This window comes from Desmodus rotundus, chromosome 5 (genome assembly GCF_022682495.2).
Source record: "Desmodus rotundus isolate HL8 chromosome 5, HLdesRot8A.1, whole genome shotgun sequence".
Classification (NCBI taxonomy): domain Eukaryota; kingdom Metazoa; phylum Chordata; class Mammalia; order Chiroptera; family Phyllostomidae; genus Desmodus; species Desmodus rotundus.
In genome coordinates, this window is record NC_071391.1 from 90,523,339 (window position 1) to 90,536,635 (window position 13,297).

The following is a 13,297-nucleotide window of genomic DNA, read 5'->3' on the forward strand; positions in this document are numbered from 1 at the left end:
TCCGGCTCCGTCCCGCTGACGCGCGCGACGGTTGTCGGGCGCCACCTGGCGGCCGTTTGTATATCGTTCGTTCCTTCGGGAGCCACGACGGACGCGATTTGGCCACGTCGCAGGCGCTGGACTTCCAGCAGGCCGGCGGTGCTTGCGGGATCGTGCCGGTGGCGCCGGCGTGTCGGTGCCCGGCCTCTGGGCCCGAGGTTGCACCTGCAGGACTACAAGGGCCGTATGGCCGCCTGCACGGGTCGACCAGCACGCGCGGGCGCCCGCGGTGACGGACGGACAGACCGAACGACGGCCCTGGTCGGTGGTGGGGGAACGCCTGAGGTGGTTGGCACCTGGCCGTTCCGGAGCTGCCGACCGAGGCAGGCCGTGTCGGGCGATCGGACGACGCTCCACGGACGCCGAACGCGGACGCTCCTGGATGCAGGGCTCGACAGGCAGGCCCGGCGGGACTCAGCCTCCGTGCACGGGGTCTGTGGGTTCGTCCAGCTGCAAGGCGGGACTCGGCTTGCGGTAGCGGGCCACGGGGGTCGACCAGCCAGCCCGGCGGGACACAGCCTCGAGGCGTGGGCCGGGGCCGTAGACCAGCTTGCCCGGCGGCACTCATTGTCGGGGCGCGGGCCACGGGTGTAGACCGGCCGTCCACGGAACTCAGCCTCCGGGCTCGGCGCCACCGCGGTCGACCAGCAGGCCCGGCGGATCTGAGCCTCCGAGCACGGAGCTCCACCAGCCTGCCCGGCGGGACTGAATCTCCTGGCTCAGGCCGCGGTGGTCGACCAGCCGTCCCGGCGGAACTCGTCCTCCGGGCGTGGGGTCTGTGGCTACGACCAGCACGCCCGGCGGCACTCATCGTCCAGGCGCGGGCCATGGGGTTCGACCAGTTGGCCAGGAGGGAAACAGCCTCCGGACGCTGGGCTGCGTGGCTCAGTCAGCTCGGCGGTACTCATCCTGCGGGCGCAGGGCTGCGGGGCTCGACAGCCGGCCCGTCGGGACTGAGCCTCCGAGCACGGGGCTCCACCAGCCTGCCCTGTGGGACTGAGCCTCCTGGCGAGGGCCGCGGGTCTCCAGCAGCCTTCACAGCTGCACTCAGCCTCCGGGCGCGGGGCAGCGGGGCTGGGTCCGCCGTGCAGGCGGGCTCAGCCTCCGGGCTTGGGACGCGTGTGTAGACCAGCCAGCCCAGCGGGACTCATCGTCCAGGCGCGGGCCACGAGGTTCGACAAGCCGGCCAGGCGGGACTGAGCCTCCGAGCACGGGTTGCACCAGCCTGCCGAGCGGGACTGAGCCTCCGGGCCCTGGGTCCGTGGTTTCGACCAGCCTTCCCGGCGGGACTCAGCCTCCGGCTTTGCGTACGCGGGGGTCCACCACCGAGCCCGGAACGAATCAGCACCCGGGCGCGCGGGGAAGGGGCGTGGTATGCGGGTGTAGACCAGCCGGCCAGCGGGACTAGGCCCCGGGCAAGGGACGCGGGTGTAGACCAGCCGGCCAGCGAGACTAGGCCCCGGGCAAGGGACGCGGGTGTAGACCAGCCGGCCAGCGAGACTCAGCCTCCGGGCGCGGGGCAGCGGGGCTGGGTCCGCCGTGCAGGCGGGCTCAGCCTCCGGGCTTGGGACGCGTGTGTAGACCAGCCAGCCCAGCGGGACTCATGGTCCAGGCGCGGGCCACGGGGTTCGACCAGCAGGCCCGGCGGATCTGAGCCTCCGAGCACGGGTTCCACCAGCCTGCCCAGCGGGACTGAGCCTCCGTGCCCCGGGTCCGTGGTTTCGACCAGCCTTCCCGGCAGGACTCAGCCTCTGGGTGCGGGGCGCGGGGGTCGACCAGCAGGCCCGGCGGGAGTCAGCCTCCAACTTTGGGCCCGGGCGGTCGACTGGTCAGCACGGCGGGACTCAGCCTCCGGCTTTGGGTACGCGGGGGTCCACCACCGAGCCCGGAACGAATCAGCACCCGGGCGCGCGGGGAAGGGGCGTGGTATGCGGGTGTAGACCAGCCGGCCAGCGGGACTAGGCCCCGGGCAAGGGACGCGGGTGTAGACCAGCCGGCCAGCGAGACTCAGCCTCCGGGCGCGGGGCAGCGGGGCTGATTCAGGCGTGCAGGCGGGCCTCAGCCTCCGGGCTCTGGACCACGGCGGTCGACCTGCAGGCCCGGCGGGACTGAGCCTCCGAGCACGGCGCCCCACCAGCCTGCCCCGCAGGTCTGAGCCTCCTGGCGCCGGCAGCGGGGCTCCACCAGCCTCCACAGAGGGACGCAGGCTCCGGGCGCCGGGCTCCACCAGCCTGCGGAGCGGGGCTGAGCCTCCGTGCACGGGGGCCACGGCGGTCGACCAGGCGGCACGGAGGGACTCAGCCTCCGTGCACGGGGTCTGTGGGTTCGACCAGCATGCCCGGCGGGACTCAGCCTACGGGCTCTGGACCACGGCGGTCGACCTGCCGCCGGCGGGACTGAGCCTCCGATTACGGTGGTCCACCAGCCTGCCCTGTGCGACTGAGCCTCCTGGCGAGGGCCGCGTGTCTCCAGCAGCCTTCACAGCGTCACTCAGCCTCCGGGCGCGGGGCAGCGGGGCTGGGTCCGCCGTGCAGGCGGGCTCAGCCTCCGGGCTTGGGACGCGTGTGTAGACCAGCCAGCCCAGCGGGACTCATGGTCCAGGCGCAGGCCACGAGGTTCGACCAGCAGGCCCGGCGGATCTGAGCCTCCGAGCACGGGTTCCACCAGCCTGCCGAGCGGGACTGAGCCTCCGTGCCCCGGGTCCGTGGTTTCGACCAGCCTTCCCGGCAGGACTCAGCCTCTGGGTGCGGGGCGCGGGGGTCGACCAGCAGGCCCGGCGGGAGTCAGCCTCCAACTTTGGGCCCGGGCGGTCGACTGGTCAGCACGGCGGGACTCAGCCTCCGGCTTTGGGTACGCGGGGGTCCACCACCGAGCCCGGAACGAATCAGCACCCGGGCGCGCGGGGAAGGGGCGTGGTATGCGGGTGTAGACCAGCCGGCCAGCGGGACTAGGCCCCGGGCAAGGGACGCGGGTGTAGACCAGCCGGCCAGCGAGACTAGGCCCCGGGCAAGGGACGCGGGTGTAGACCAGCCGGCCAGCGAGACTCAGCCTCCGGGCGCGGGGCAGCGGGGCTGATTCAGGCGTGCAGGCGGGCCTCAGCCTCCGGGCTCTGGACCACGGCGTTCGACCTGCAGGCCCGGCGGGACTGAGCCTCCGAGCACGGCGCCCCACCAGCCTGCCCGGCAGGTCTGAGCCTCCTGGCGCTGGCAGCGGGGCTCCACCAGCCTCCACAGCGGGACGCAGGCTCCGGGCGCGGGGCTCCACCAGCCTGCGGAGCCGGGCTGAGCCTCCGTGCACGGCGGCCCCGGCGGTCGACCAGGCGGCACGGAGGGACTCAGCCTCCGTGCACGGGGTCTGCGGGTTCGACCAGCATGCCCGGCGGGACTCAGCCTACGGGTGCGGGCCATCAGGGTCGACCAGCTGGCCAGGCGGGAAACAGCCTCCGCACGCTGGGCTGCGGGGCTCAAACAGTCAGCTCGGCGGTACTAAGCCTGCGGGCGCTGGCTGCGGGGGTCGACCATCTGGCCCGGCGTGACTTAGGCCCGAAGCGTCCCCGGACGCCAGCGCGCGCCAAGACCGGCGCGCGGGTCCCGTGCGATCGCCGCGTCGCTTTCCGCCCCTTCCCGACGCCTCGGGGGTTGCGTTCTGTAGGCGGCGGCGGCGGCTTCGAGGGTATTGGGGTGGAGACGGTCGTGGGGGTGGAAGCTCGGTGTGGTACTGTCGCGCCCGCCCGCAGGCGACTCAGGGGATATTCTGTCGCATGCCAGGCACACGGCCACCGTGGCCCGACAGCCCAAGGTCTTCTTTCCCAGTCCCCCTACCGCTGCCGCGGTCGCGCCGTGGAGGCCGGGAGCTCCGAGGCGGACGTGGTGTGCCGGGACGGGATCGGCCCTACGGCCGGCCGGCGGGTCGCCCTGGCCGCCCGGTGATCCGGCTCCGTCCCGCTGACGCGCGCGACGGTTGTCGGGCGCCACCTGGCGGCCGTTTGTATATCGTTCGTTCCTTCGGGAGCCACGACGGACGCGATTTGGCCACGTCGCAGGCGCTGGACTTCCAGCAGGCCGGCGGTGCTTGCGGGATCGTGCCGGTGGCGCCGGCGTGTCGGTGCCCGGCCTCTGGGCCCGAGGTTGCACCTGCAGGACTACAAGGGCCGTATGGCCGCCTGCACGGGTCGACCAGCACGCGCGGGCGCCCGCGGTGACGGACGGACAGACCGAACGACGGCCCTGGTCGGTGGTGGGGGAACGCCTGAGGTGGTTGGCACCTGGCCGTTCCGGAGCTGCCGACCGAGGCAGGCCGTGTCGGGCGATCGGACGACGCTCCACGGACGCCGAACGCGGACGCTCCTGGATGCAGGGCTCGACAGGCAGGCCCGGCGGGACTCAGCCTCCGTGCACGGGGTCTGTGGGTTCGTCCAGCTGCAAGGCGGGACTCGGCTTGCGGTAGCGGGCCACGGGGGTCGACCAGCCAGCCCGGCGGGACACAGCCTCGAGGCGTGGGCCGGGGCCGTAGACCAGCTTGCCCGGCGGCACTCATTGTCGGGGCGCGGGCCACGGGTGTAGACCGGCCGTCCACGGAACTCAGCCTCCGGGCTCGGCGCCACCGCGGTCGACCAGCAGGCCCGGCGGATCTGAGCCTCCGAGCACGGAGCTCCACCAGCCTGCCCGGCGGGACTGAATCTCCTGGCTCAGGCCGCGGTGGTCGACCAGCCGTCCCGGCGGAACTCGTCCTCCGGGCGTGGGGTCTGTGGCTACGACCAGCACGCCCGGCGGCACTCATCGTCCAGGCGCGGGCCATGGGGTTCGACCAGTTGGCCAGGAGGGAAACAGCCTCCGGACGCTGGGCTGCGTGGCTCAGTCAGCTCGGCGGTACTCATCCTGCGGGCGCAGGGCTGCGGGGCTCGACAGCCGGCCCGTCGGGACTGAGCCTCCGAGCACGGGGCTCCACCAGCCTGCCCTGTGGGACTGAGCCTCCTGGCGAGGGCCGCGGGTCTCCAGCAGCCTTCACAGCTGCACTCAGCCTCCGGGCGCGGGGCAGCGGGGCTGGGTCCGCCGTGCAGGCGGGCTCAGCCTCCGGGCTTGGGACGCGTGTGTAGACCAGCCAGCCCAGCGGGACTCATCGTCCAGGCGCGGGCCACGAGGTTCGACAAGCCGGCCAGGCGGGACTGAGCCTCCGAGCACGGGTTGCACCAGCCTGCCGAGCGGGACTGAGCCTCCGGGCCCTGGGTCCGTGGTTTCGACCAGCCTTCCCGGCGGGACTCAGCCTCCGGCTTTGCGTACGCGGGGGTCCACCACCGAGCCCGGAACGAATCAGCACCCGGGCGCGCGGGGAAGGGGCGTGGTATGCGGGTGTAGACCAGCCGGCCAGCGGGACTAGGCCCCGGGCAAGGGACGCGGGTGTAGACCAGCCGGCCAGCGAGACTAGGCCCCGGGCAAGGGACGCGGGTGTAGACCAGCCGGCCAGCGAGACTCAGCCTCCGGGCGCGGGGCAGCGGGGCTGGGTCCGCCGTGCAGGCGGGCTCAGCCTCCGGGCTTGGGACGCGTGTGTAGACCAGCCAGCCCAGCGGGACTCATGGTCCAGGCGCGGGCCACGAGGTTCGACCAGCAGGCCCGGCGGATCTGAGCCTCCGAGCACGGGTTCCACCAGCCTGCCCAGCGGGACTGAGCCTCCGTGCCCCGGGTCCGTGGTTTCGACCAGCCTTCCCGGCAGGACTCAGCCTCTGGGTGCGGGGCGCGGGGGTCGACCAGCAGGCCCGGCGGGAGTCAGCCTCCAACTTTGGGCCCGGGCGGTCGACTGGTCAGCACGGCGGGACTCAGCCTCCGGCTTTGGGTACGCGGGGGTCCACCACCGAGCCCGGAACGAATCAGCACCCGGGCGCGCGGGGAAGGGGCGTGGTATGCGGGTGTAGACCAGCCGGCCAGCGGGACTAGGCCCCGGGCAAGGGACGCGGGTGTAGACCAGCCGGCCAGCGAGACTCAGCCTCCGGGCGCGGGGCAGCGGGGCTGATTCAGGCGTGCAGGCGGGCCTCAGCCTCCGGGCTCTGGACCACGGCGGTCGACCTGCAGGCCCGGCGGGACTGAGCCTCCGAGCACGGCGCCCCACCAGCCTGCCCCGCAGGTCTGAGCCTCCTGGCGCCGGCAGCGGGGCTCCACCAGCCTCCACAGAGGGACGCAGGCTCCGGGCGCCGGGCTCCACCAGCCTGCGGAGCGGGGCTGAGCCTCCGTGCACGGGGGCCACGGCGGTCGACCAGGCGGCACGGAGGGACTCAGCCTCCGTGCACGGGGTCTGCGGGTTCGACCAGCATGCCCGGCGGGACTCAGCCTACGGGTGCGGGCCATCAGAGTCGACCAGCTGGCCAGGCGGGAAACAGCCTCCGCACGCTGGGCTGCGGGGCTCAAACAGTCAGCTCGGCGGTACTAAGCCTGCGGGCGCTGGCTGCGGGGGTCGACCATCTGGCCCGGCGTGACTTAGGCCCGAAGCGTCCCCGGACGCCAGCGCGCGCCAAGACCGGCGCGCGGGTCCCGTGCGATCGCCGCGTCGCTTTCCGCCCCTTCCCGACGCCTCGGGGGTTGCGTTCTGTAGGCGGCGGCGGCGGCTTCGAGGGTATTGGGGTGGAGACGGTCGTGGGGGTGGAAGCTCGGTGTGGTACTGTCGCGCCCGCCCGCAGGCGACTCAGGGGATATTCTGTCGCATGCCAGGCACACGGCCACCGTGGCCCGACAGCCCAAGGTCTTCTTTCCCAGTCCCCCTACCGCTGCCGCGGTCGCGCCGTGGAGGCCGGGAGCTCCGAGGCGGACGTGGTGTGCCGGGACGGGATCGGCCCTACGGCCGGCCGGCGGGTCGCCCTGGCCGCCCGGTGATCCGGCTCCGTCCCGCTGACGCGCGCGACGGTTGTCGGGCGCCACCTGGCGGCCGTTTGTATATCGTTCGTTCCTTCGGGAGCCACGACGGACGCGATTTGGCCACGTCGCAGGCGCTGGACTTCCAGCAGGCCGGCGGTGCTTGCGGGATCGTGCCGGTGGCGCCGGCGTGTCGGTGCCCGGCCTCTGGGCCCGAGGTTGCACCTGCAGGACTACAAGGGCCGTATGGCCGCCTGCACGGGTCGACCAGCACGCGCGGGCGCCCGCGGTGACGGACGGACAGACCGAACGACGGCCCTGGTCGGTGGTGGGGGAACGCCTGAGGTGGTTGGCACCTGGCCGTTCCGGAGCTGCCGACCGAGGCAGGCCGTGTCGGGCGATCGGACGACGCTCCACGGACGCCGAACGCGGACGCTCCTGGATGCAGGGCTCGACAGGCAGGCCCGGCGGGACTCAGCCTCCGTGCACGGGGTCTGTGGGTTCGTCCAGCTGCAAGGCGGGACTCGGCTTGCGGTAGCGGGCCACGGGGGTCGACCAGCCAGCCCGGCGGGACACAGCCTCGAGGCGTGGGCCGGGGCCGTAGACCAGCTTGCCCGGCGGCACTCATTGTCGGGGCGCGGGCCACGGGTGTAGACCGGCCGTCCACGGAACTCAGCCTCCGGGCTCGGCGCCACCGCGGTCGACCAGCAGGCCCGGCGGATCTGAGCCTCCGAGCACGGAGCTCCACCAGCCTGCCCGGCGGGACTGAATCTCCTGGCTCAGGCCGCGGTGGTCGACCAGCCGTCCCGGCGGAACTCGTCCTCCGGGCGTGGGGTCTGTGGCTACGACCAGCACGCCCGGCGGCACTCATCGTCCAGGCGCGGGCCATGGGGTTCGACCAGTTGGCCAGGAGGGAAACAGCCTCCGGACGCTGGGCTGCGTGGCTCAGTCAGCTCGGCGGTACTCATCCTGCGGGCGCAGGGCTGCGGGGCTCGACAGCCGGCCCGTCGGGACTGAGCCTCCGAGCACGGGGCTCCACCAGCCTGCCCTGTGGGACTGAGCCTCCTGGCGAGGGCCGCGGGTCTCCAGCAGCCTTCACAGCTGCACTCAGCCTCCGGGCGCGGGGCAGCGGGGCTGGGTCCGCCGTGCAGGCGGGCTCAGCCTCCGGGCTTGGGACGCGTGTGTAGACCAGCCAGCCCAGCGGGACTCATCGTCCAGGCGCGGGCCACGAGGTTCGACAAGACGGCCAGGCGGGACTGAGCCTCCGAGCACGGGTTGCACCAGCCTGCCGAGCGGGACTGAGCCTCCGGGCCCTGGGTCCGTGGTTTCGACCAGCCTTCCCGGCGGGACTCAGCCTCCGGCTTTGCGTACGCGGGGGTCCACCACCGAGCCCGGAACGAATCAGCACCCGGGCGCGCGGGGAAGGGGCGTGGTATGCGGGTGTAGACCAGCCGGCCAGCGGGACTAGGCCCCGGGCAAGGGACGCGGGTGTAGACCAGCCGGCCAGCGAGACTAGGCCCCGGGCAAGGGACGCGGGTGTAGACCAGCCGGCCAGCGAGACTCAGCCTCCGGGCGCGGGGCAGCGGGGCTGGGTCCGCCGTGCAGGCGGGCTCAGCCTCCGGGCTTGGGACGCGTGTGTAGACCAGCCAGCCCAGCGGGACTCATGGTCCAGGCGCGGGCCACGAGGTTCGACCAGCAGGCCCGGCGGATCTGAGCCTCCGAGCACGGGTTCCACCAGCCTGCCCAGCGGGACTGAGCCTCCGTGCCCCGGGTCCGTGGTTTCGACCAGCCTTCCCGGCAGGACTCAGCCTCTGGGTGCGGGGCGCGGGGGTCGACCAGCAGGCCCGGCGGGAGTCAGCCTCCAACTTTGGGCCCGGGCGGTCGACTGGTCAGCACGGCGGGACTCAGCCTCCGGCTTTGGGTACGCGGGGGTCCACCACCGAGCCCGGAACGAATCAGCACCCGGGCGCGCGGGGAAGGGGCGTGGTATGCGGGTGTAGACCAGCCGGCCAGCGGGACTAGGCCCCGGGCAAGGGACGCGGGTGTAGACCAGCCGGCCAGCGAGACTCAGCCTCCGGGCGCGGGGCAGCGGGGCTGATTCAGGCGTGCAGGCGGGCCTCAGCCTCCGGGCTCTGGACCACGGCGGTCGACCTGCAGGCCCGGCGGGACTGAGCCTCCGAGCACGGCGCCCCACCAGCCTGCCCCGCAGGTCTGAGCCTCCTGGCGCCGGCAGCGGGGCTCCACCAGCCTCCACAGAGGGACGCAGGCTCCGGGCGCCGGGCTCCACCAGCCTGCGGAGCGGGGCTGAGCCTCCGTGCACGGGGGCCACGGCGGTCGACCAGGCGGCACGGAGGGACTCAGCCTCCGTGCACGGGGTCTGTGGGTTCGACCAGCATGCCCGGCGGGACTCAGCCTACGGGCTCTGGACCACGGCGGTCGACCTGCCGCCGGCGGGACTGAGCCTCCGATTACGGTGCTCCACCAGCCTGCCCTGTGCGACTGAGCCTCCTGGCGAGGGCCGCGTGTCTCCAGCAGCCTTCACAGCGTCACTCAGCCTCCGGGCGCGGGGCAGCGGGGCTGGGTCCGCCGTGCAGGCGGGCTCAGCCTCCGGGCTTGGGACGCGTGTGTAGACCAGCCAGCCCAGCGGGACTCATGGTCCAGGCGCGGGCCACGAGGTTCGACCAGCAGGCCCGGCGGATCTGAGCCTCCGAGCACGGGTTCCACCAGCCTGCCCAGCGGGACTGAGCCTCCGTGCCCCGGGTCCGTGGTTTCGACCAGCCTTCCCGGCAGGACTCAGCCTCTGGGTGCGGGGCGCGGGGGTCGACCAGCAGGCCCGGCGGGAGTCAGCCTCCAACTTTGGGCCCGGGCGGTCGACTGGTCAGCACGGCGGGACTCAGCCTCCGGCTTTGGGTACGCGGGGGTCCACCACCGAGCCCGGAACGAATCAGCACCCGGGCGCGCGGGGAAGGGGCGTGGTATGCGGGTGTAGACCAGCCGGCCAGCGGGACTAGGCCCCGGGCAAGGGACGCGGGTGTAGACCAGCCGGCCAGCGAGACTAGGCCCCGGGCAAGGGACGCGGGTGTAGACCAGCCGGCCAGCGAGACTCAGCCTCCGGGCGCGGGGCAGCGGGGCTGATTCAGGCGTGCAGGCGGGCCTCAGCCTCCGGGCTCTGGACCACGGCGTTCGACCTGCAGGCCCGGCGGGACTGAGCCTCCGAGCACGGCGCCCCACCAGCCTGCCCGGCAGGTCTGAGCCTCCTGGCGCCGGCAGCGGGGCTCCACCAGCCTCCACAGCGGGACGCAGGCTCCGGGCGCGGGGCTCCACCAGCCTGCGGAGCCGGGCTGAGCCTCCGTGCACGGCGGCCCCGGCGGTCGACCAGGCGGCACGGAGGGACTCAGCCTCCGTGCACGGGGTCTGCGGGTTCGACCAGCATGCCCGGCGGGACTCAGCCTACGGGTGCGGGCCATCAGGGTCGACCAGCTGGCCAGGCGGGAAACAGCCTCCGCACGCTGGGCTGCGGGGCTCAAACAGTCAGCTCGGCGGTACTAAGCCTGCGGGCGCTGGCTGCGGGGGTCGACCATCTGGCCCGGCGTGACTTAGGCCCGAAGCGTCCCCGGACGCCAGCGCGCGCCAAGACCGGCGCGCGGGTCCCGTGCGATCGCCGCGTCGCTTTCCGCCCCTTCCCGACGCCTCGGGGGTTGCGTTCTGTAGGCGGCGGCGGCGGCTTCGAGGGTATTGGGGTGGAGACGGTCGTGGGGGTGGAAGCTCGGTGTGGTACTGTCGCGCCCGCCCGCAGGCGACTCAGGGGATATTCTGTCGCATGCCAGGCACACGGCCACCGTGGCCCGACAGCCCAAGGTCTTCTTTCCCAGTCCCCCTACCGCTGCCGCGGTCGCGCCGTGGAGGCCGGGAGCTCCGAGGCGGACGTGGTGTGCCGGGACGGGATCGGCCCTACGGCCGGCCGGCGGGTCGCCCTGGCCGCCCGGTGATCCGGCTCCGTCCCGCTGACGCGCGCGACGGTTGTCGGGCGCCACCTGGCGGCCGTTTGTATATCGTTCGTTCCTTCGGGAGCCACGACGGACGTGATTTGGCCACGTCGCAGGCGCTGGACTTCCAGCAGGCCGGCGGTGCTTGCGGGATCGTGCCGGTGGCGCCGGCGTGTCGGTGCCCGGCCTCTGGGCCCGAGGTTGCACCTGCAGGACTACAAGGGCCGTATGGCCGCCTGCACGGGTCGACCAGCACGCGCGGGCGCCCGCGGTGACGGACGGACAGACCGAACGACGGCCCTGGTCGGTGGTGGGGGAACGCCTGAGGTGGTTGGCACCTGGCCGTTCCGGAGCTGCCGACCGAGGCAGGCCGTGTCGGGCGATCGGACGACGCTCCACGGACGCCGAACGCGGACGCTCCTGGATGCAGGGCTCGACAGGCAGGCCCGGCGGGACTCAGCCTCCGTGCACGGGGTCTGTGGGTTCGTCCAGCTGCAAGGCGGGACTCGGCTTGCGGTAGCGGGCCACGGGGGTCGACCAGCCAGCCCGGCGGGACACAGCCTCGAGGCGTGGGCCGGGGCCGTAGACCAGCTTGCCCGGCGGCACTCATTGTCGGGGCGCGGGCCACGGGTGTAGACCGGCCGTCCACGGAACTCAGCCTCCGGGCTCGGCGCCACCGCGGTCGACCAGCAGGCCCGGCGGATCTGAGCCTCCGAGCACGGAGCTCCACCAGCCTGCCCGGCGGGACTGAATCTCCTGGCTCAGGCCGCGGTGGTCGACCAGCCGTCCCGGCGGAACTCGTCCTCCGGGCGTGGGGTCTGTGGCTACGACCAGCACGCCCGGCGGCACTCATCGTCCAGGCGCGGGCCATGGGGTTCGACCAGTTGGCCAGGAGGGAAACAGCCTCCGGACGCTGGGCTGCGTGGCTCAGTCAGCTCGGCGGTACTCATCCTGCGGGCGCAGGGCTGCGGGGCTCGACAGCCGGCCCGTCGGGACTGAGCCTCCGAGCACGGGGCTCCACCAGCCTGCCCTGTGGGACTGAGCCTCCTGGCGAGGGCCGCGGGTCTCCAGCAGCCTTCACAGCTGCACTCAGCCTCCGGGCGCGGGGCAGCGGGGCTGGGTCCGCCGTGCAGGCGGGCTCAGCCTCCGGGCTTGGGACGCGTGTGTAGACCAGCCAGCCCAGCGGGACTCATCGTCCAGGCGCGGGCCACGAGGTTCGACAAGCCGGCCAGGCGGGACTGAGCCTCCGAGCACGGGTTGCACCAGCCTGCCGAGCGGGACTGAGCCTCCGGGCCCTGGGTCCGTGGTTTCGACCAGCCTTCCCGGCGGGACTCAGCCTCCGGCTTTGCGTACGCGGGGGTCCACCACCGAGCCCGGAACGAATCAGCACCCGGGCGCGCGGGGAAGGGGCGTGGTATGCGGGTGTAGACCAGCCGGCCAGCGGGACTAGGCCCCGGGCAAGGGACGCGGGTGTAGACCAGCCGGCCAGCGAGACTAGGCCCCGGGCAAGGGACGCGGGTGTAGACCAGCCGGCCAGCGAGACTCAGCCTCCGGGCGCGGGGCAGCGGGGCTGGGTCCGCCGTGCAGGCGGGCTCAGCCTCCGGGCTTGGGACGCGTGTGTAGACCAGCCAGCCCAGCGGGACTCATGGTCCAGGCGCGGGCCACGAGGTTCGACCAGCAGGCCCGGCGGATCTGAGCCTCCGAGCACGGGTTCCACCAGCCTGCCCAGCGGGACTGAGCCTCCGTGCCCCGGGTCCGTGGTTTCGACCAGCCTTCCCGGCAGGACTCAGCCTCTGGGTGCGGGGCGCGGGGGTCGACCAGCAGGCCCGGCGGGAGTCAGCCTCCAACTTTGGGCCCGGGCGGTCGACTGGTCAGCACGGCGGGACTCAGCCTCCGGCTTTGGGTACGCGGGGGTCCACCACCGAGCCCGGAACGAATCAGCACCCGGGCGCGCGGGGAAGGGGCGTGGTATGCGGGTGTAGACCAGCCGGCCAGCGGGACTAGGCCCCGGGCAAGGGACGCGGGTGTAGACCAGCCGGCCAGCGAGACTCAGCCTCCGGGCGCGGGGCAGCGGGGCTGATTCAGGCGTGCAGGCGGGCCTCAGCCTCCGGGCTCTGGACCACGGCGGTCGACCTGCAGGCCCGGCGGGACTGAGCCTCCGAGCACGGCGCCCCACCAGCCTGCCCCGCAGGTCTGAGCCTCCTGGCGCCGGCAGCGGGGCTCCACCAGCCTCCACAGAGGGACGCAGGCTCCGGGCGCCGGGCTCCACCAGCCTGCGGAGCGGGGCTGAGCCTCCGTGCACGGGGGCCACGGCGGTCGACCAGGCGGCACGGAGGGACTCAGCCTCCGTGCACGGGGTCTGTGGGTTCGACCAGCATGCCCGGCGGGACTCAGCCTACGGGCTCTGGACCACGGCGGTCGACCTGCCGCCGG